The sequence below is a fragment of the Podarcis muralis genome, chromosome 15 (genome assembly GCF_964188315.1).
Source record: "Podarcis muralis chromosome 15, rPodMur119.hap1.1, whole genome shotgun sequence".
NCBI classification, from domain to species: domain Eukaryota; kingdom Metazoa; phylum Chordata; class Lepidosauria; order Squamata; family Lacertidae; genus Podarcis; species Podarcis muralis.
In genome coordinates, this window is record NC_135669.1 from 34,033,230 (window position 1) to 34,055,054 (window position 21,825).

At 47.0% G+C, this 21,825-nt stretch overlaps 1 protein-coding gene across 4 annotated transcripts in view; it reads left to right on the forward strand.

Annotated features, from left to right (window-relative positions):
- Nucleotides 1-1,663: 1,663 nt before the first annotated feature.
- The window catches only part of CLIP2 (CAP-Gly domain containing linker protein 2), a 71,601-nt gene continuing 51,439 nt past the window's right edge, over nt 1,664-21,825 (forward strand). The window contains exon 1 of one of the 4 annotated variants that reach the window (XR_013390917.1): nt 1,664-2,139. The gene's annotated coding sequence lies outside the window, so the exon portion shown is untranslated. Of the gene's footprint in view, nt 2,140-18,544; nt 18,724-21,825 lie in introns of those variants that run through there. The other 3 variants (XM_028707286.2, XM_077919753.1, XM_077919752.1) reach the window with 3 other exon arrangements.

Here is a 21,825-nt window from a genome sequence, read left to right on the forward strand (position 1 = left end):
AGTGACGAACATATAAGAAGTGCTATGCATTTCTGACTTTTATAACTGCATCACTCCGGCTCCTATTACATTGTGTTTTATTACAGCCAATCTACTTCTAATTATTAGAATCAGCTATTCTTCAAAACATCAACACCATACTGAACATTTGGGAGAGAATGATTTCTCTGGCAATGTATTATAAATGGGGACCATATCTCCACAAATCTGTTCTCTTGATCTGATGTAGTAGGTTAGTTTTGAAACCGAAGCTAATTCCCAGAGCTTGTTGATCCACTCACCAGCCAGGGGTAGTTTCAGGGCTTTCCGTTTCTGAGCAGTCCCTCATTCTTGCTGCCACAACCCTATAGGTTAATTCTGTGCTTTCCCTGTTTATTTAAAGGGAATCATAGTTTAGAAACAAAATTAAAGGGTGTGGTTCTGCACCTTATTGTAGTATTTCAGATATTGATTTTTTTAATCCAGTGCAAGAAACATTTGCTGATTGTAGCAAGAGGCCGTTTCAGAGACAGTAAAATGCTTTTTGGCAGAGACACAAATAGGCTGTCCATTCAAAATGCAATCAAAATAATACAAAACGCTAACCCTTAAGATCTCCTGTGGTTGCTGTTAGGAATCCCTTCACAATCTTGCAACGTTGTGATCAGGGCTGGAGTCTGGTAAACCAGCATGGTGTAGTGGTTAAGAGCAGTGGACTCATAATCTGGTGAACCGGGTTCGCTTCCCCGCTCCTCCACATGCATCTGCTGGGTGACCTTGGGCTAGTCACACTTCTCTGAAGTCTCTCAGCCCCACTCACCTCACAGAGTGTTTGTTGTGGGGGAGGAAGGGAAAGGAGAGTGTTAGCCGCTTTGAGACTCCTTCGGGTAGTGACAAAGCGGGATATCAAAGCCAAACTACTCTTCTTCTTTCATAATACGTTGCCCTGTGCGAGGCCAAAATTTTGCACCCCCAAATGGCATAGCTGTCAACTTTCCCCCTTTTAAAAGGGAAATTCTGCACTCTGCTAAAAAATAAAATAAAAAATCCACAGTGTGGCGGGCATGTTGAATTTGTCCAGTTTCAACTTCCAAAAATGAGGGGTCCTAAAAAGTTGCAATGTGACTTGGGAATTCAAAAGGTATTTTGAATAAAGATATAAATTAATATAATTTAGCTTTGCTTGAAAGTCACATGTTTGTGCATAGAAATAATTAAAGGTGATCAGCAAGTATTTGCAGTTGTTCTATTTGCAGTTGTTGTTGTTGCTGCTGTTGTTGCTGTTGTATTTGCAGTTCTTCTTCTTCTTCTTCTTCTTCTTCTTCTTCTTCTTCTTCTTCTTCTTCTTCTTCTTCTTCTTCTTCTTCTTCTTCTTCTTCAGCATTACCTGACATTTCCAGAAAGGAAAATTAAAGTGCTTTGGTTTCGGTGCATCTTCAATACACAAAGCTAAATCTTGTCCAGTTGTAAAAAAAACAACTGCAGGTTTGAATTCCCCACACCCCAAAACATATTTTTAAGACAGCTCGCTGGCGGAAAAAATATGCAAAAATGAGTTTCACCCCCTCCAAACGACGCGCCGAGCTTTTTTCCCGCCCTCCCGCCTCAGTTCCGCTGCAGCGCCGGCCCGCGAGAAACGCAGAGACGGCGGCGCCGGCGCCTAGCTCCAACCTTGGTGAAAACAGCTGGAGCGCCCCTCCCGCCTCCCGCTCGGCTCCTTCCCCTTTTGTTCGCCTGCAAAGCGGCGCGAAGGCAGCGGCGGAGAGCTCTGCTTTTGCGCGCATCTCGCGCAGGGGACCCGCGAGAGCCCGCTGGGCCGCCCCCTCTCGCTGCTTCCCCCGCGGAGCCGAGACTCATGCAGGGAGGCGGCGCGGACGCTCCTTCGCAGCAGCAGCAGGCGCCCCGTCCTCGCCGGCGTCGCCTTTTGTCCACGCGCCCCGTTTCTCCTCCTTGTGACTTGGATGCAGCGAGCCTGCATCCGAAGGGAGTGGCTGGCTGCTGCTGCTGCTGCCACCAGGATTATTACAGCTGTTTCTGTTTGAGGGAGCAGGCGGCCTAAGATCAGCCCGGCGGAGGCCGGATCCGTCCCTCTGCAAAAAAAAGAAAGGGGGGGGGCGGAAAAAAAGGAAAAAGCAAGCTTGCACGGTCAGAAGAAAGGAGGTAAGCCCACGCAGTGCAGGAGGGAGGCTGGGATTCAAAAGGGAGACCTTCTTCAGGGTGGCTGCCTTTGCTGAGACAGCAACAAAGGAGGGGATGGAGGGGTGGGATGCAGTTTCTGGGCTGGAGGGTGGAAGGAGTGGGGGGGGGGGAAGGCATGCAAAGGGTTGGGGAGGGGGCTGCTTCTGGTTGGGGGCTTGGGGGGGGAGGGAGGGTGGAGAGATCTGCAGATACACCCCAAATTGGAAAATATCTGAGCTTCCACCAGAAAAGGTTTGCTGCGCCAGCCCTTCCTTGGCAACGCATTATATCCGAGCCTGTATGGCTCCTTCCAAACATGTACACATGCACCCCCCCCCCCCAAGGGCTGATCGTCGTCCTTGGGTGGAAGAGAGGGAAAGCAGGGCTCTTGTTATTGTGGGGTGCGTTTTGCGTGAGGGGGCACCGGTGAGGACCAAGCTTTGGGATATTCGACATATTCCCCCCTTCCTCCTGTCCCCAGGTTTGGAGGGTGAGGTTAAAACTACGGATCGTAGCGGAGGACGGAGAATGTTGACCGGAAAACACTTTAAAAAATGAGGATTATAATGTAATAATTAATGCGGCTTCTCCATCTTGGGAAAAGCTGTTCTGCACACACAGGCACACCATCTGCGAGCGGCCGCCTGGCTCTGGTTGTTCATCTTGCAGGGATGGAGCTGTTAGCTAAGGATGCCCTGTGTTGACAACTGCTTTTGAGTGGACTTGGCAAGAGAGGAGTGGCTGGGGGAGAGTGACAGACAGTTGTGTTTAGGCATCTTTGGTACCAGGGATGGAGCACACCTTGAAGTATGTGGAGGGGTTGTTGTTTCTGAGTAGATGCAGAATGCTTTCCCCTTCACTGCTAACAAGCTTGGAGGCAGTTCACTTCATTCATCTACAGACCATCACCTGACCGATTTGCAGCTTGGAGGGTGTGACTATGGGATGGACTCCTCTATTTTTTTTTTAAAGTGGCTGAAGTATTGCAGCAGCTCTGCCTGGCTTGCCTCATTCATATGTGCAAGTCACCCCTCGATGTGGTAGTCACCAAGCCATGAGCCAGCCTTGTAGTCACTTCCGACTGCTTTATGGAGTGAGGCAATGGGCTTCCAGGTGAGAGGGCATGAACTCCTGGAAGGATTGACTTGGAGCTGGGGTTGCTACTTCTTTTCTTTTCTTTTTAAAATGAAACTCTGGGTGACATCCATGTTTGCACATTGGTGAGGAAGGCCCAGGGGTCAAACCCTCTTCAGCTGGGTGAATACTTCAGGCCTCGGCTCCGCAGCTGCAAAATGGGCGCAGTAGCTGTGTCATGATAGTCTGTTTGTTTAAGCAGCTCCTACCTGAAGTCTGTTCTAGGTGCTTTAAGGTAAAGGGTAAAGGGACCCCTGACCATTAGGTCCAGTCGTGACCAACTCTGGGGTTGTGGCGCTCATCTCGCTTTACTGGCCGAGGGAGCTGGCGTACAGCTTCCGGGTCATGTAGCCAGCATAACTAAGCCACTTCTGGCGAACCAGAGCAGCGCACGGAAATGCCGTTTACCTTCCTGCCGGAGTGGTACCTATTTATCTACTTGCACTTTGATGTGCTTTCGAACTGCTAGGTTGGCAGGAGCAGGGACCGAGCAACGGGAGCTCACCCCGTCGCGGAGATTCGAACTGCCGACCTTCTGATCGGCAAGTCCTAGGCTCTGTGGTTTAACCCACAGCGCCACCAGCGTACCTTCTATGTGCTTTAACTGTGTGTAAAAAACTATGTGCTTTAAAACGTGTTAAAAAAAAAAAGTGGGAGGCGAAAAGAAGAAATAATAATCAATGGAATCCCTGAGGTTCTGATTCTGTTTCCATGAATAATTCTTAAAACAAGGACCCTTCTGGTGTTAATGGATGGAACGCCCATCACCCATGGGTCATTCTGGCTGGGGCTGATGGGAGTTGGAGTCCAGCAGTATTAGGAGGGCCACCGGTTCCCCGTTCCTGCCCTTAGGGTCGTGGGTTCAAGCCCCATATTGGGCAAAAGATTCTTGCATGGCAGTGGGTTGGACTGGATGATTCCCTTCCGACTCTATGATTCTAATTAATAAGCCCCTGAATGACTGTAAGAATATTTTTAGAAACAAACTTGCAACGCTTCCTTACAATTTGAAAGCTTGGGCAAGTTAGGTGCTCCCTCGTTGCCTTAACCATGTGACTTTAATTCTCATTGTATGACTCCTGGTTTTATAAAGTTTTTTAATGCACCTGTGGCTGTGGGAGGAAAAAAAGGGATTAATTCTTTTTTCTCCCCCTCCCTCCGTCTTGCGGTTTCCCCTATCTAAATCCCTCCATCTAAACATCTACAATGGAAAATAGACAGGAGCTTGTATAGGATTTCGCAAGCTTTGGGTTATAGGGTGAGTTCAACAGTATTCCAATTTATGACATTTTATTTGTGGTGTGATATATCTAATGAAATCCGTCCTGACTTTCTTTTTTGAGGGTGGGAAAGCAAGAGGCAAGAGTGCTGCAATTCTGTAGTACAGTACTTAATAGGAGAAATCACACTGAATTTGAATAACTAGGCACATGTAGGCTTGCACTGTTAGTTGATAATATTTTGCAGTCTTGTTTAATACAACAGGATCCTTTGCTGTTAATATTTCTAGGGGCTGTTGTTGTTGCTCACTTCACTCAGCAACCCCCTACCTCCTGGATTCTCCCTAATTTAAACCTGTCCAAATCCACCCCATGGCTTGCTCCAAACTCCTCTCCCGCTCAGCTGTCCCCAAACACCCACCCCCTTCCCTCGCAGATCTTTAAATGCCCAACTGGGGTGGCACACTTCAGAAAGCAGTGCTCCCAGTTGCTCTCTGGAGTGTCTACTTTCCTTTAAATGTTGTTCCTCCTCAGCAGCTTGCCTGGGCTGCCTGCCATCCAAGCCACTTGCTTGCTTGCCTCCTTGCTGTTTGGTTTCCCCCCTTACAAAAATATAGTGTTATTATTTGTATCTGTTAGCTGCTTTCCTCACAAAAGTGAACCACCGTGACTTTACAAACCAGTTACAGCAAACGGAACCTATAACCCCACTTCCAGCGCAACAATGGAAGTAAAAGGCAGGTTTAACCGATCCTGCCCCACTAAAAGAGGCCACGAGTAGTCGAAAGTCTGTGTAAAAGAGGGCAATATTTTCCTGGTTCCAAAAAATAAAGACGGCGCCAGTTGAGCTTCGCTGGGGAGAGCATTCTGCAGGCAGGGAGCCACCACTAAAAAGGCCTCTTGTGTTGCCACTCTCCAGACTGCCCTCAGAGACGACACACAGAGAAGGGCCTCGGATTATGAATGTCAGGTCCAGAGCGGTTGCTGTGTGGAGTGATGGTGGCAGCGTTCCAAATTTGTCAAGCGCATTTTGCACCTGGCTGTTGCCCACCTGCAAGCAAGTGAAGATGCCTGGGTGCCAGGATAGCACTTCACATCTCCACCATCTGAAGGTGCATGCCTAGAGATGCTTGGATCTTAACTGTTTCCACACACTTAGCAACGCATCCTGTAGAATTCTATCTGTTATATTTTATCTGCACAATCAGAATAAATTTCAGGGACCAAAAAGTCATAACTGGAAAAAACAAGGCTTTTGAGCTGCCTGGGCCCAAGATGTCAACTAGGCATTCTGTCTTGGCGACTAATCCTGGTTTAAGGAACCATTTGGAGCCTAGCTTATGTATCTGAGTATCTGAAATAAACCACTATATATATATAAATATACCAGGGTATGGCTTTGGGTTGTTGACTGTGGGTTAATCGCTTGATTTCTGGCTTCGCTTGATTTGTGGCTGCCTCTTTCTCTCTGTTTTGATGCTGGCTTCTGCGATGCTCTCTTGGCTGTGCTTGATGGAAAGGCTGACTCTAAGCAAGGCCAGATGGGAAAGTGTGTTTGTGTGTGTGTGTAAGGGGGTGATGGCGATGGCGGTGGCTTTCTGTCGTTTAGTGGTTTATGTTGGATGATGTTGGTGGCCCATCCAGACTCACAAAGGCAGCCACGTTCCCTGAAGGGCGCAGAAGAAACAAAGCACAAGGAATGTTGTGTGGAAAGGGAAGAAGAAATGGGTCTTCTTCACGGACAAATAGGTTTGTCTATATTCTATACCTTTAAAACACATTCAAAACACACACACACAGAATTCTGGGATCTGCAGGGAATTGTAAGTCTGTGAGGCATAAACTACAGTGCCCAGAATTCTTTGAGGAGAAAAATGTGCTTTGAATGTGCTTTAAAAGTTGACTAGTCTACACAGCCAGAGTTACTGGATTTGGTGTACTAAACAGGCTAGCAGGTATATTGTGTATTTTCTGTTATGATTTTATAGCTATATCTATATACAGTTATACCTTGGATCCTGAATGCCTTGCAAATCGAATGTATTACTCAGGGTAGAGCCTAACAACTCTTGGTGTCCTTAACCGACTACAGTGGTACCTCGGGTTACATACGCTTCAGGTTACATACGCTTCAGGTTACAGACTCCAATAACCCAGAAATAGTACCTCGGGTTAAGAACTTTGCTTCAGGATGAGAACATAAATCGTACTCCGGTGGCACGGCGGCAGCAGCGGGAGGTCCCATTTGCTAAAGTGGTGCTTCAGGTTCAGAACAGTTTCAGGTTAAGTATGGACCTCTGGAACGAAATAAGCACTTAACCTGAGGTACCACTGTACTTAATTCATTCCAGAGGTCGGTTCTTAACCTGAAGCACCACTTTAGATAATGGGGCCTCCTGCTGCCGCCGCGCCGCTGGAGCACAATTTCTGTTCTCATCCTGAAGCAAAGTTCTTAACCTGAAGCACTATTTCTGGGTTAGCGGAGTCTATAACTTGAAGCGTATGTAACCTGAGGTACCACTGTACAGTTCCCAGGATTCTTTGGGGAGCAGTCATGAGTGTCTAAAGTGGCGTCATAGTGCTTTAAACAGACGGCTTCCACACACACACACCCCACCAAAGCCCAGGCTTATTGCCTGAAGCTGGGACTCTTGGTCCTTGGTGGTCCTGAAAATGTCTGCATTGTAAATTATGATACTGGGAAGAATTCTGTGACGGTTGCCAAATTTAGCACGTGCACAATCCCCCCCCCCCCGCTCACAAAAGGGTTGTATCTGCTCAGAGTATACCTATTTGAATTAAGGGAGCTAAGTTAGTCATGTCCACAGGGCTCTGAATATGTAAAAATGCGCACCTTAAGTCTAGTTGGGGTGTGAGATTAACATGGCACCTAAAAATGTCCTGCCAATAAGTGAGGTGCTAGAACATGAGTTGTCAATCTTTGAACATGCAAGGAGAAAGGATTCATCAATCCACAACAACCCCGATCCACAACGACCCCATTCTCTCTTTCCCCTCCCCCTAGGTGCTGAATACCCCCAGCGTAAAATCAATACCTCTTTAGGTTCTCGGCACACAGAAATCTGGGTCATCTGTCTAGACAAGGGAGACTTGGCCTTTAGGTGACTTTCAGGATGACATGGGAGGAGATTGAATACCTCCTGTCCAATCGGTCTGACGGGCATATATCTCTGTGTGTCGACTTACACTGTGAAAATGTTTTTGTGGATTCACTGATATGTAAGCAAACTAGCTCAGTCCCTCTAGAAATTTCACGGCCGCCTTCTCCCACACATACATTCTGCTCCAACCACTTTGGAGGACAGGTGGCTGGTGTCCACTAGGACTGGAAGGGTGGAGCAGTGGGCGGAGCCCAGTAGTGTAGTAGCAAATTCAGAAGTGAAGGGTCCCTTCATGATTATCACAGTCACACCCCTCAATTTCAGATTCAGGTAGGTAGCCGTGTTGGTCTGAAATAAAAAAATAAAAAATGGTCAAGTAGCACCTTAGAGACCAACTAAGTTTGTTCTGGGTATGAGCTTTCATGTGCACGCACACTTCTTCAGGTATTTTTTTAATACATTTTTTAATTTCCTTCAATTCTTAATTTCCCTCAATTTCAAACACTGGTTGTTGTAAAATATTGGTTCAAAAATGGTATGGGAAGTGTATTTACTTTCTTTTAATGAATTATTATCCATTATTATTATTATTATTATTATTATTATTATTACAGTCATACCTTGGCTCTTGAACACCTTGACTACCAAACAAATCAGCTCCCAAACAATTGAAACCTGGAAGTGAATGTTCCGGTTTTCGAACGTTCTTTTGGAAGCCAAACGTCTGACGGGGCTTGCGCAGCTTCTGATTGGCTGCAGGAGCTTTCTGCAGCCAATCAGAAGCTGTGCTTTGGTTCCCGAACGTTTTGAAAGTCAAACAGACTTCCGGAACAGATTCTGTTTGACTTCCAAGGTATGACTGTATATTTTTGTTGCTTTCAAATGGTCCAAAATAGCCTGTGCCAACATGGTACCCTCCAGGTGTTTTGGATCTACAACTGGCTGGGACTTCTAGCCCCCAACATCTGGATTGCATTAGGATGGCAATGGCTAGCCTAAATGGTATGTTTGCCCTGTTGTGAAGGTTGCATGCTCAAGGTTATATGAAGGTCAGGTGGCTGTTCTGTGCAGGAGAAGTTTGGGCAGGAGACTATACAAGGCTGCCTCCGATAAATTGATGCTGAAATCCAGCATCGCCTGAGTTCTGTGAGTGCAGCTTTCTCCCGAGTGTAGCACAGAGTGCTTGAGGACTGGGACATTCACAGGGAAACCAAAATGCTTGTTTACAAAGCTATTGTACTACCAACCTTATTGTATGCTTGTGAAACATGGACCACTTATAAACGACATCTCCAGCTCCTCGAAAGAGTCCATCAACGGTGTCTCTGAAAATTTTTACACGTCACTTGGGAAGCCAGGCAAACTAATACCTATGTACTGGAAGAAGCAAAGATCACCAATGTTGAGGCAATGATTCTTCAACATCAACTTCGTTGGACTGGTCATGTTGTGCGGATGCCTGGTTATCGTCTTCCAAAGCAACTACTCTATTCCGAACTTGGAAAGCGTAAAGCTGGTGGCCAACAAAAGAGGTTTAAAGACTGTCTCAAGGCAAATCTTTAAAAATGTAGTATAAACACCAACAATTGGGAAACACTTGCCTGTGAGTGCGCCAATTGGAGAACAGCCTTGACCAAAGGTGTTGTGGGCTTTGAAGACGCTCGAACTCAGGATGCAAGGGAGAAATGTGCTAAGAGGAAGGCACGCTTGGCAAATCCACACCGTGATCAACTCCTGCCCGGGAACCAATGGCCCCACTGTGGAAGGATGTGTGGATCCAGAACTGGCCTCCATAGTCACTTACGGACTCATTGTTAAAACTGTGTTTATGGAAGATAATCTTACTCTGCTATGAGTGATCGCCAAAGATGAAGAAGAAGTTGCTTGCTCTGTGGATAAAGGTGTTCTTGCAGGTATGAGCCTAAGAGAAAACCAGCCTCTAATGTGTATCTCTTCAGGTGAACCAGTGTGGGTGATGGGTTCTGAGGGCTTTTAAAAGCGGGCAAGACAAAGAGACGGAGGAGGAGAGACATGCTGGCATTGATTCGTCTTGGTGGGACCTCAAATCTGGCTGCATTCTTTTGACAATGAAAGAATCTTCCCATTGTGGGCCCAGACTGCGTACTTTCCCCAAGAGGATATCGCAGGAAAACAGGCAGCGCTTGGCGGTGACCGGGTGTGAGCTGGTAGCTACCTCCTCTCCAGGGGTGAAATGTACCTGCAAACTCACAGAGCTCCTGCTATTCAGGAGCCTGTGGGCAACGGAGAGGTGGTGGTATCTGGGCTTTAGGCCCGCTGTGGATCTGTATTGCCACAATGCTGTCACCTGGGCGACTGAAATGTTTCTGTTTCCAGACTGAGACCTGCTGTGAGTCACTAGGGCTACATTACTGACACAAGGGAGCTGTCCATAGGTTCAGCTGGCTACCTGCAACTTATCTCCCTCTCCCTGTTTCTCTGAAACTAAAGCCGCATCTACACTGTGCATTTAAAGCAGCATCATACCACTTCAAGCAGTCATGGCTTCCCCTCCCCTAAGAATCCAGGTAGTTCCTACCTGGAAGAAACCCCAAACCAGCCTCCCCCAACCTGGTGCTCTCCAGGTGTGTTGAAAGTACAACTCCTGTTGGTCCCAAAACCAGAATGACTGATAGGAGTTGTATTTATTATTGTATGTATTTCATTTACAGTGGTACCTTGGGTTACATACACTTCAGGTTACAGACTCCACTAACCCAGAAATAGTACCTCGGGTTAAGAACTTTGCTCCAGGATGAGAACAGAAATCGTGCTCCAGCAGCGCGGCAGCAGCAGGAGGCCCCATTAGCTGAAGTGGTGCTTCAGGTTAAGAACGGACTTCCGGAACGAATTAAGTACTTAACCCGAGGTACCACTGTATATCCCAGCTTTTTCTTTCAGGAGCTCAAGGTGGCCTGCATGGTTCTTGCTCTTTCATTCACAACAACCCTGTGAGGTAGGTTCTGAGAGGCAGTGGCTGGCCCAAGGTCACCCAGTGAGCTTCATGGCCTAGTGGGGAGATTTGAACTCTGGACCGACACTCTAACCACTACACCACACTGGCTCTCTTGTAGTCTGAAACCTCTGAAGGGCACCAGAATAGGGAAGGCTGTCCTGGGAGATTGTGAATTTGAGGACCAATTTAGTGGCTAGTGACTCAGGAGACAACTTTGGGATGGGGAAGGGTCCTTTCTCCACCCAGCAGCTGAAGCTGCAGAAAAGTAATGTATTTTTCCGTTACAGATGGGTAGCCGTGTTGGTCTGCCATAGTCAAAACAAAAAAATTTCCTTCCAGTAGCACCTTAAAGACCAACTACGTTAGTTCTTGGTATGAGCTTTCGTGTGCATGCAGTGGCGTAGCGTGGGTTGTCAGCACCTGGGGCAAGGCAAGTAATTTGCGCCCCCTAACCCATGGATTTGCGCCCCCTAACCTGTGGATTTGCGCCCCCTAACCCGTGGATTCGCCCTAACCCCAGATGTTGCGCCCGGTGCGGCCGGCCCCCCTTGCACCCCTCACGCTACGCCACTGTGTGCATGCACACTTCTTCAGATACATCTGAAGTATCTGAAGAAGTGTGCATGCACACGAAAGCTCATACCAAGAACTAACTTAGTTGGTCTTTAAGGTGCTACTGGAAGGAATTTCTTTTGTATTTTTCCGTGTATAAGATGCCCCCAGGTATAAGACGAACCCTATTTTTTGTGCCCAAAATAAGAAATAATTAATTGCAATATTCCATGTATAAGACGATCCCCAATTTTAAACTTAAAAAAATTGGGGGGAAATATAGTCTTATACATGGAAAAATACAGTAAATTTTATGCTGCTGCTGTTATGTATTCCAAGGGGTTCCCCCACCCCAATCATTTGCTGATTTTTTGTTGTTGATTTGGTTGTTTGCCACTTTGATCAGCCTTATTTACTAGAAATGAACTTAAGCAGGGTTGCCATATGTCCGGAATTGCTGGACATAGCCGGAATACCGCAGTTAGATGCAGTGTTTGGGCGGAAATTGCTGGGAAAATCCAGAAGTATTGCAACCCATGTTGGAAGTCTAGAATCTGGATTTTCACTTTTTGACATATGGCAACCTTAACTTCACTCTTCCCTTGTGAAGCACACATAACCGACTTGCGTGGACAGCAGTTGTGTTAACAGTTCGTTTTGTGTTTGTACTGTGTGGCAAAATGTGTAGCATAGGTGCTTGTTCAAGAAACGGTGTAAATCTGAGTCATGGAATCTTGCAGCGATGTTTTCCAACCAATGCTTGCAAAAATGCAAACATTAGGGGAGCGCGTGCATGAATCTGAATATGTTAGTGAAAATAACACAGGGAAATGCATTACGTTAGGGAAAACCGCTTTGCAAAAATATGTACATTAGTCAAAACTGCACGCAGAAATGTGTTTATCTGGATAAATTTGCACTAAGACGTTGAAGGACTTTCACGAGGGTTTTTCCTAAAAAATAAAAATGTGCAAATTGTTGCAGAAATATGACAAACTGAATTTCAGACTGGAAATCTGAATGAACCAAAACTGGCAGATCCGCCCATCTCTACTCGGAGTAGACCATTGGAAATGGTGGACCTGAGTTCGCCAGGTCTATTAAAATTGGTGTGCCTACTCTGAGCAGGGCTAGCGTTGTCTACTTACCCGTAGTGCTGTTCGTTTTCTGCCTGTGAACGTCCTTTATTCTTAAGCCAGTCTTGGACCCGCAAAGTTGGACCTTCGATATCTCCGTAAGCCCAATTAACTCAGAGAATTGGGTTGCTGACGCAGTCCCTTTATCCGCATGGCCTGCTTCTTTTGACATCCCCTTGTCCTTTTCCTTTGCAAAAAAAAAAGAAGAAGGAGGGGAGTCTGTGCTCTCCAATTAATGCTGGGAAAGTTTCAGCTGTGAATGTGATGCCCTGAAAGTCAGCAGCTCCCTCCCAGACAGACATTTGACTTTGCAAACGTCGCAGAGGTGGAAATGACCTTGCAAAGTTTTACTTTCCGGTTCACAACTTGCAACCAAACCGTACATTTTCAAAAATAAAAAAATAAATGGTTGCTTACTATAAAATACATCTGCCTCACAGTGGCAATACCAAATTAACACGCCTCAAAAGATGAGAAATATTATTAACTATAAAAGTGCTTCCAAGGGACGCGGGTGGCACTGTGGGTAAAACCTCAGTGCCTAGGACTTGCCGATCGCATGGTCGGCGGTTCGAATCCCCGCGGCGGGGTGAGCTCCCGTCTTTCGGTCCCAGCTCCTGCCCACCTAGCAGTTCGAAAGCACCCTTAAGTGCAAGTAGATAAATAGGTACCGCTTTATAGCGGGAAGGTAAACGGCGTTTCCGTGTACTGCTCTGGTGCCGGTTCGCCAGAGCAGCTTCGTCACGCTGGCCACGTGACCCGGAAGTGTCTGCGGACAGCGCTGGCTCCCGGCCTCTAGAGTGAGATGAGCGCACAACCCTAGAGTCTGTCAAGACTCCCCCGTACAGGCAGGGGTACCTTTACCTTTACCTTTTATAAAAGTGCTTATTTTGCAATAGCGTGAAAAGGACGTATCCTTTCCCCACCCAATGAAATGTTGAGCAGATGGCTTCCCTGAAAGAATAATGGGAACTGTAGTTTGTCAAGAGTGCTGGGAATCGTAGTTCTGTTAAAAATAAACTACTACACCCAGAATTCTAGGGGGGAGGGGGAGAAAGTCCTATGCTTTAAATATATGTTGTGAATGTGACCCGTGATGAGTTTTCTTTTTATTTCTTAGAAGTTATAAAGTTGGGCAGCGGCCAATCTCACACTGTATTCATTTCCTTCCATTGTTTTCTCCAAGAACCCATACCCCCAAATTTTAAGAACAGCAAACCAAAAGGCAACTACAGTACAAAGAATTACCTGCCATTTCTGGCCATACCACAATTGCTTATATCTTTTCTTTTGCATTCCTCACCTGTAAAAATAGGACAATTAAAGGATTGGCTTTTCAGCTTGTGGCAAATATTCTAGGCTATAGTAACTCGGATGTAGATTTGTATTTGTTCATGCACATCATCTTGTGGGTTGCAGCAGGCCCCATCCGCACTATCCATTTAAAGCACTATGAAACCACTTTAAACAGGCATCACTTCTCCCAAAGAATTCTGGGACCTGTAGTTTGTTAAGGGTGCTGAGAGTGCTTAGGAGACACACCGTCTCTCCCTCTGAATGGTTTCATAACCAGTCCTTTTTTCCAGGGAACTCTGGGAACTGTAGCTCTCTGAGGGGAACTCCTTGTTGTTGTTGTTGTTGTTGTTTAGTCGTTTAGTCGTGTCCGGCTCTTCGTGACCCCATGCACCAAAGCATGCCAGGCACTTCTGTCTTCCACTGCCTCCCGCAGTTTGGTCAAACTCATGCTGGTAGCTTCAAGAACACTGTCCAACCATCTTGTCCTCTGTCGTCCCCTTCTCCTTGTGCCCTCCATCTTTCCCAACATCAGGGTCTTTTCCAGGGAGTCTTGTCTTCTCATGAAGTATTGGAACCTCAGCTTCAGGATCTGTCCTTCCAGTGAGCACTCAGGGCTGATTTCCTTAATAATGGAGAGTTTGATCTTCTTGCAGTCCATGGGACTCTTGAGTCTCCTCCAGCACCATAATTCAAAAGCATCAATTCTTCAGTGATCGGCCTTCTTTATAGTCCAGCTTTCACTTCCATACATCACTACTGGGAAAACCATAGCTTTTACTATACGGACCTTTGTTGGCAAGGTGATGTCTCTACTTTTTAAGATGAGGGAAACTCCTAACAACTCTTAACAAAATACAGTTCCCAGGATTTTTTAGGAAAGCCATGTCCATTTAAGCGGTATAGCTTTGAACCTGTAGTCTTAAAGTGGTGCTTCACCGTTCTGCATTTCTTTCGGTGCCCCAAGCCATTACCTTGTTTCTATGTCTGGCTGGTGGAACTTGAGTTAGATCCCATAAACTTCAAGTCTGCCCATTTCTCTCTTCCAGTCCCTGGAACCTCACAGGCTTGTGGCCTGAAAGACAGAGCCTGAGGGATTTCCACGTTGGCCCGTTGCAGCAAAACCAGAAAAGATAAGATTTATTGTGGTATCAACTTTCTTGGAGTAGCGCCCGTTTTGTCAGGTGTGCTGGGCTTCTTCCTTAGCTGACTGATTTATAAAGACAAATGTCACCAGTAGCAGGATGCCAGCCAGCCAGCCAGCCATTCCATGCCCTTTCCCAGGATACTTCATTCCATTCCGCCTAGTTTTATGTCCCACTGTCCCAGCCACCCACCCCAGCTAACCGTCATTCTGTGACCGGTCAGCATACTCAGTCTTCATGGGCTCTTGGGGGGATTTTCTCCCCCTAAAGATTTTTCTACACTTCCGCAGGCTTTGAGTTTAGCTGGGTGTGCTGATCTCCTCCTTCTTGTACATGGAAGGGACCTTTTTCGCTGCATAAGATCCCACGCTCAGAGAATAAGTTTGCTATTAGCACGTAAGATCATCGCTAGGTAATAACAACTATTATGCAATTGCAGCTGTATAGAACACCAATACCGTGTTCCTAGTTTTGCTTTTGCTAACTTAATACATATTTATAGAAAGAGAAAGAGAGAACCTGGGCTGAGGTTGAGTTAATTGACAACAACATCTTGCAGTTGCCCCATTGGCTACCTGCACAGATCCTCATTCTTTCTAGGCACCGTGGCATCCTGGCTTGTCATGCAGATGCAAAGCTTATTCCATTCGCTTCAAATTCAGAACTATGACAGTTGCATAACACCAAAGGGCATCAAAGTTTCTTATCTCCTTTGAACACGTCAAACAGAATTTTGAATCTGCAAGCGCCTCTTCCTTTCAGAAGATGTTACCGTCTTCTACTTGGCGTAATGAGGTCTCCTTTGAAAGCAAAGGGCTCAACAGTTTCATCAGTGGAAAATGCTGTCCTGCCCAGGGTGCAGAGGATTGAAAAATGTTGCTTATTCACGCAGAGACTGTGTTAGCAAGTCAGATTTCCCATTTCCCAAACAGAGGAATTTTCTGTTTGTTTGTTTTTAAGCAGGGGATGGGGAAATTGCCACCTTCCATCTGTTTTGGGATCACAGATCCCATCATCCCTGCATATTGGCCATGCTGGTTGGGGCTGATGGGAGTTGGAGACTGATGCCGTCCAGAGGGCTATAGGTTCCTCACTCCATTTTCAATTCTTCCTTGTTCCGTTGCTGCAGTGCTTTGCAGTAGCTTTAGAAATTTTCCTTGCCTGGGGAAGGACCTTAGCTCAGTGACAGAGCCTCTGCTTTGCATGCAGGATGGCAAGAAGTGAGCTGGCAGTAAATCACACTGTTCAAAGTTGAAGTTAACTCTTTATTAGCACGTCCAGCACAGACCTGGTGGAGTGTCAGGCGTAATGAACGCTGCAGCTCATCCCTGCTAAGTCTTGCCCCATGAATCAGTTGCTGAGACTGAAAGTCTACACCTCCCCATAGCCATCTAGGTCCCCTCCTCTCCAGGGATTTCCCCCAAGCACTCAGAAACTGTGCCTACATGCAACCTGCCACTGCTCCGCCCTTTTCATGCCTCTTCTGGTTCTGGGAGACCGTGGGAAGGGGAGCTTGTCACGGCAGGAGGCAGAGACACTCGTGACTCTTCACTAGCCTGACTCATCTCTGCCTCTTGGCCTCTCTCCTCCAAACCTCCTGCTTCAGCTTCTACCTCTGATTCTGGACTCCTCTCTGCCAGCTCCTGTTACCTCGTCAGCTTCCCACACACCCTCTTCCCAGTTTTCTCCCTCTGACCGCTCATTGTTGTTCCACTCCCCCCAGCAGTGGCATGCAGTGAAATATTTCACAGGGGAACAGTTAGGGCCAGAGGCGCTAGCTTACAAGGGGCGTGGGGGTTGATGTCATGTGTGTAATGTTGCGACGTCCTGACGTCACACATGTGAGCTTCGCGTCTCCCTCCTGAAGCTGGGCAGAACCTTCCTGTGCTTTGGGAAGGAGGCATCAGGGAAACATTTAGGGAGTTAGCATAGTCCCCTTAGTCCAGTGGCCACACACCACTGCTTCCAGGCTCTGAGCCTTCTTCCTTGGGGATTCCACATTTCTCTTCATCCAGCAGGAGACGCAGGAGGTCCCAGTTTCAATCCCCAGCATCCCTAGGTAGGGCTGGGAGTGTCCCCTGCCCGAAAGCCCAGACAGCAGCTGCCAGTCAGTGCAGACAGTCCTAAGCTAGGTGGACCAATGAGCTAATTTGGGTGCCCTGTGTTCCCAAAACCTGAAAGCTGCAGTTAGCGCTCATAAACTCCACTTGTCTTCATTATCCTGGCCCAGTTCCCATTGCACATTAAACCCTGAGGCAGCCTGTTCTACTGCGCAACTAGCTTGTGTCATTAGGAAGTTCCTCCTAACGTTTCGCCAAGATCTTCTTCCCCGCAATTTCCAGCTGCTAGCACAGTCCACAGAGAACAAGTCTGCTCCTGCATGACAGTCTGTCAGATGTTTGGAGGCAGCTATCATGGCACTCCCTTTATCTTATCATCTTCCCCAAGCTAAGCATTCATGGGCCTTTGCTTGTCCTGATCTTCCTTCCAGCAATGCTTTTCTGCACACAAAGCCGCAGAAGAAAAAAGTGCAGAGTAATCCTCTGGAGAACTTGGTAATGCTGTTTTGAGCCTGTATGCACTACACATTTAAAGCAGCATCGTGCCACTTTAAACAGCCACGGCTTCCTGCAGAGAATCCTGGGAACTGTGGTTTGTTCAAGCTGCAGGAAGCCGTGGCTGTTAGGAGGCCCCCATTCCCCTCAGAGAGCTTCAATTCCCAGAGTTCCCTGGGAGGAGGGATTGACTATTAAACTAGCTGTGTTTGGAGAACAGGAGTCTCCCATCAAGTTTCAGCAATCTTATCAAACTACGCTTCCCAGGATTTTTGCAAGAAGCCATGACCATTTAAAGTGGTACAATACTATTTTAATGTCCCAAATGTTGGTGCCTTAGTAAGCACCCTTTTCCTTCCACATTTCTGCAAGTAAAGCAAGGTAGAGACTTAAAAAAATTTAAATGAAAGCTAAGCTTCCAAGGAGCCGTCCTGGAATATCTTGGAGGGGAGCAGGGTTCCCACATAGGACCCTCTTCATGTGACTACAGCCCTGGCTAAAAACAATTCGAGGAATCTGATTTTCAAAGTTGTTTCCTGGAAACAGTGTTATCACACTGAGGGCAAGGTTATTTGTTGCTGCTGTTTTGCCTTCTGCAGGCTGTGCACAGTACACACTATGAAGAAGAATTATGGGTGCTGTAGTTTGTTAAAGGCTGCTAGGAATTATAGCTCTGTGAGGGGTAAGTTACAATGCCCAGAAATCTTTGAAGGTGGTGGGGAAAATATGCTTAAAGATATATAGCTTGTGCTAGAGGAAACAGTCTCTGCCCCAAGTGGCCTACAATCTGTCATTCAACATAGGGAATTCAGATGAAGGAAATTAACTCATGTGCTGTTATTTTAAAAGTCTATATATATAAATAAAATCAGTATTGTGGATGCAGACTCTGGATTTCTGAACCTCTTTAAAACCAGCAGATAGCTTTGTCTCAGTAGTGTTGCCCATTTTGCAAAATGGCATTGGGACTTACTAGATTACTCTTTTCCACGTCGGTCTCTCTCCTCCCCGCGGTCAGTTAGTGTGTTTTTGCGGCACTGTTGAGAGCAATTTTTTCCCCTCCAAAGGGTTTTTAGAAAGCTAGAATTCCTCCCTGAGCAAGTCTGTGCAAAAGTGCCTTTTATTGCCCAAAGCCCTTCTGTAGCTACTTTGACATTGTCTCATGCTATCCCACTTCCTGTTTAAGAAAGAGAGAGGGGGTGTGGGAGAGAGAGAGAGAGAGAGAAGAGAGGAGAAAGGGGTGGGAGTGGAGAATCCATTCCTCTTGCAGACACATCCCAAACTAATCTGCAGTGAATCACACAGCTGGTTCCCTGCCAGAGCGCACAGAGCCGAAGGGGCAGAGGAGGAGCAACTGCCCGAGAGAGTACATTTTTTTCGGGATTCTGGAGCCATTGACTTAATGCACAAATGCACAGGAACCTCTGCACACGAGGTAAGCAGACAGAGCCTCTCCGGCTTTCCCGAATAACGGGCAGGAGCTCTGAAGGAGAACTGACCGCGTCCCTTTCGCATTCCAAAATCTCCTGCTTCTTCCAGAGGAGTTCAGACATCTCCTGGCAAGTTGTCCCGAAGTTCTGGCCTCTGTTCAGGGACAATTTGCTGCCTCAGAACCTGGCACCCTCTTGCCGGCATCCTGTTGTAAGAGTTGAAGAGTTAAGCCAATCCCCCCCCCCTTTACGTCTCTGTCTTTGTTTCAGTCTTAGAAGCAGCTCTGTTGGGGAGGTAAGTGTGTGTGTGGGGGGGTCACTTTGAGTTCCGCTCATTCTGTCTTGCGTCTGTGCTGTGACCCAGAGTTAACTCGATGGCGTTTGTGGCTTCAAGACACGAGGGAATGGCTGCTGGCTTGGGCGACTTTAGGAGGGGGCCTGATAAATTAATGGAGAATAAATGGCTACCATTTTTTTATCTTTATTATACAATATTTACTCAAATCTGACGTTCACCTTTCTTGGCCAAATCACGTTGCGAAAATTAAGGTGTGCATTAGATTCGATGGCACACTTACATTCACCAGCAGATACTTTTTTTGGTTTCTAGGTTCTGAAAATTGAGGTGCGCATTAGATTTGATGGTGGATTTAGGGACCCCCGACCATTAGGTCCAGTCGTGACCGACTCTGGGGTTGTGGCGCTCATCTCTCTTTACTGGCCGAGGGAGCTGGTGTATAGCTTCCGGGTCATGTGGCCAGCATGACTAAGCCGCTTCTGGTGAACCAAAGCAGCGCACGGAAACGCCGTTGATGGCGCATTAAAGGTAAAGGTAAAGGTACCCCTGCCCGTACGGGCCAGTCTTGACAGACTCTAGGGTTGTGCGCCCATCTCACTCAAGAGGCCGGGGGCCAGCGCTGTCCGGAGACACTTCCGGGTCACGTGGCCAGCGTGACATCGCTGCTCTGGCGAGCCAGAGCCGCACACAGAAACGCCGTTTACCTTCCCGCTAGTAAGCGGTCCCTATTTATCTACTTGCACCCGAAGGTGCTTTCGAACTGCTAGGTTGGCAGGCGCTGGGACTGAGCAACGGGAGCGCACCCCGTCGCGGGGATGGCGCATTAGACTCAAGTAAATATGGTACTTATGTAACCCGCATTTTCCTCCCAAGGTGCTCGTGGTCCTCCTCTTCTCCATTTTATCCTCACAACAACCCTGTGAGGTAGGTTAGGCTGAGAGATGGTGGTTGTGCTTCGTGGCTGAGTGGGGATTTGAACTCTGGTCTCCCAGGGCCTAGTAACTAGCTCTGTAACCACCAGGCAAGATTGGTATGTCCCTCCAATCCTTCTGAATTATGGGCCAGTTTGAAGAGGAACAGCCCTGGATTTATAGGGCCTGTCATTTTGGCCTGGCTGCTGCAAGGAGTCCATGCGAAACAGGTCCCGCCCACACTGTACATTGAAAGCATGTGACTTTCACTTAATCATGGGAACTCTAGTTTAAGGGTAGTGCGAATTATAGCTCTTTGAGCAGGTAAACTACAGTTCCCAGGATCCTCTGGGGGAAGCTGTTTGCTATGACTGTATGGTGTGCATGTGTTTTTTGAGAGAGGTTTTAAATTGTCGCGTTGATGCTCTGATTTGATCCTCGGTTTTATTTACTGGTTGGGCTTTTTTATCCTTTAATTGCTTGGTGGTTCTTTTTAATCCTTGATTCTGGTTTTTGGCTTACTGTGCTTACTGCGTGCACACATAGAGTTTTCAGCGCATTATACCCAGCCCCATTCCTTCTCAGAGTAGAGACATTGGAATAGTGGACATGACATAACTTAGAATCGCAGAATTGTAGAGTTGGAAGAGGGTCCCAAGGCTCATCTAGTCTGACCCTCTGCAATGCAGGAATCACAGCTAAATAATCCATGGCAGATAACCATCCAACCTCTGCTTAAAAACCTCCTGTGAAGGACAGTCCACAACCTTCCAAGGGAAGCTGTTCCACTGATGAACAGCTCTTACCATCAGAAAGTTCTCATTTCTTATCATTTGAACCCCCTGGCTCGGGTCTTCCCCTCTGGAGCAGCAGAAAGCATGCTTCGTCTATCTTCCATGTGACAGGCCTTCAGATATTTGAAGATGGCTGTCATATCACCTCTTAGTTCTTCTCTTCTCCTCAACCGTTCCTCATAAGGCTTAGTTGCCAGACCCTTGATCATCTCGGTCACCTTCCTTTGCACACGTTTCAGCTTATCAATACAAGTGGTGCCTCGCAATAATCCGTTCCGCGAGTCTCTTCATCTAGCGGTTTTTTCGTCTTGCGAAGCAACCCTATTAGCGGATTAGCGCTATTAGCGGCTTAGCGGCTTAGCGGCTAAAAGGTTATTAGCGGCTTAGCGGCTTAGAAAAAGGGGGGGGGGAGCGAAAAAAAATCGCAAGACTCGCAAGACGTTTTCGTCTTGCGAAGCAAGCCCATAGGGAAAATCGTCTTGTGAAGCAACTCAAAAACGGAAAACCCTTTCGTCTAGCGGGTTTTTCGTCTTGCGAGGCATTCGTCTTGCGGGGCACCACTGTATCCTTAAGTTCTGGTGCCCCAAACTGGACACAGTCCTCCAGGTATGGTCTGACCAAGGCAGAACAGAGCGGGACTATTACTTCCCTTGATCAGGACGCTATACTTCTGTTGTTGCAGCCTAGAATAGCAATTATTATTATTAGACATAAAGCATATATAAAAACATAACAAAACATAAAACATTAAATGCTTCCCTGTGTAGGGCTGCCTTCAGATAACAGCTACCACCACCACAACAATTTCATTATTTATACCCCGCCCACTCTGGGCAAGTTCCAGCACATATAAAAACATAATAAAACGTCAAACATTAGAAACTTCCCGAAACAGATGTCTCCTTAAGGTTGTATAGTCACTTATCTCCTTGACATCGGATGGGAGGGTGTTCCACAGGGTGGGCACCACTAGCGAGAAGGCCTTTTTTGTTGCTGCATCACACTTGTGGTCTACTAAGACCCCTAGGTCCTTTTCACATGTACTACTAGTAAACCAGGTGCCCCCCACCCTATATTTGTGCATCTGGTTCTTCCTGCCTAAGT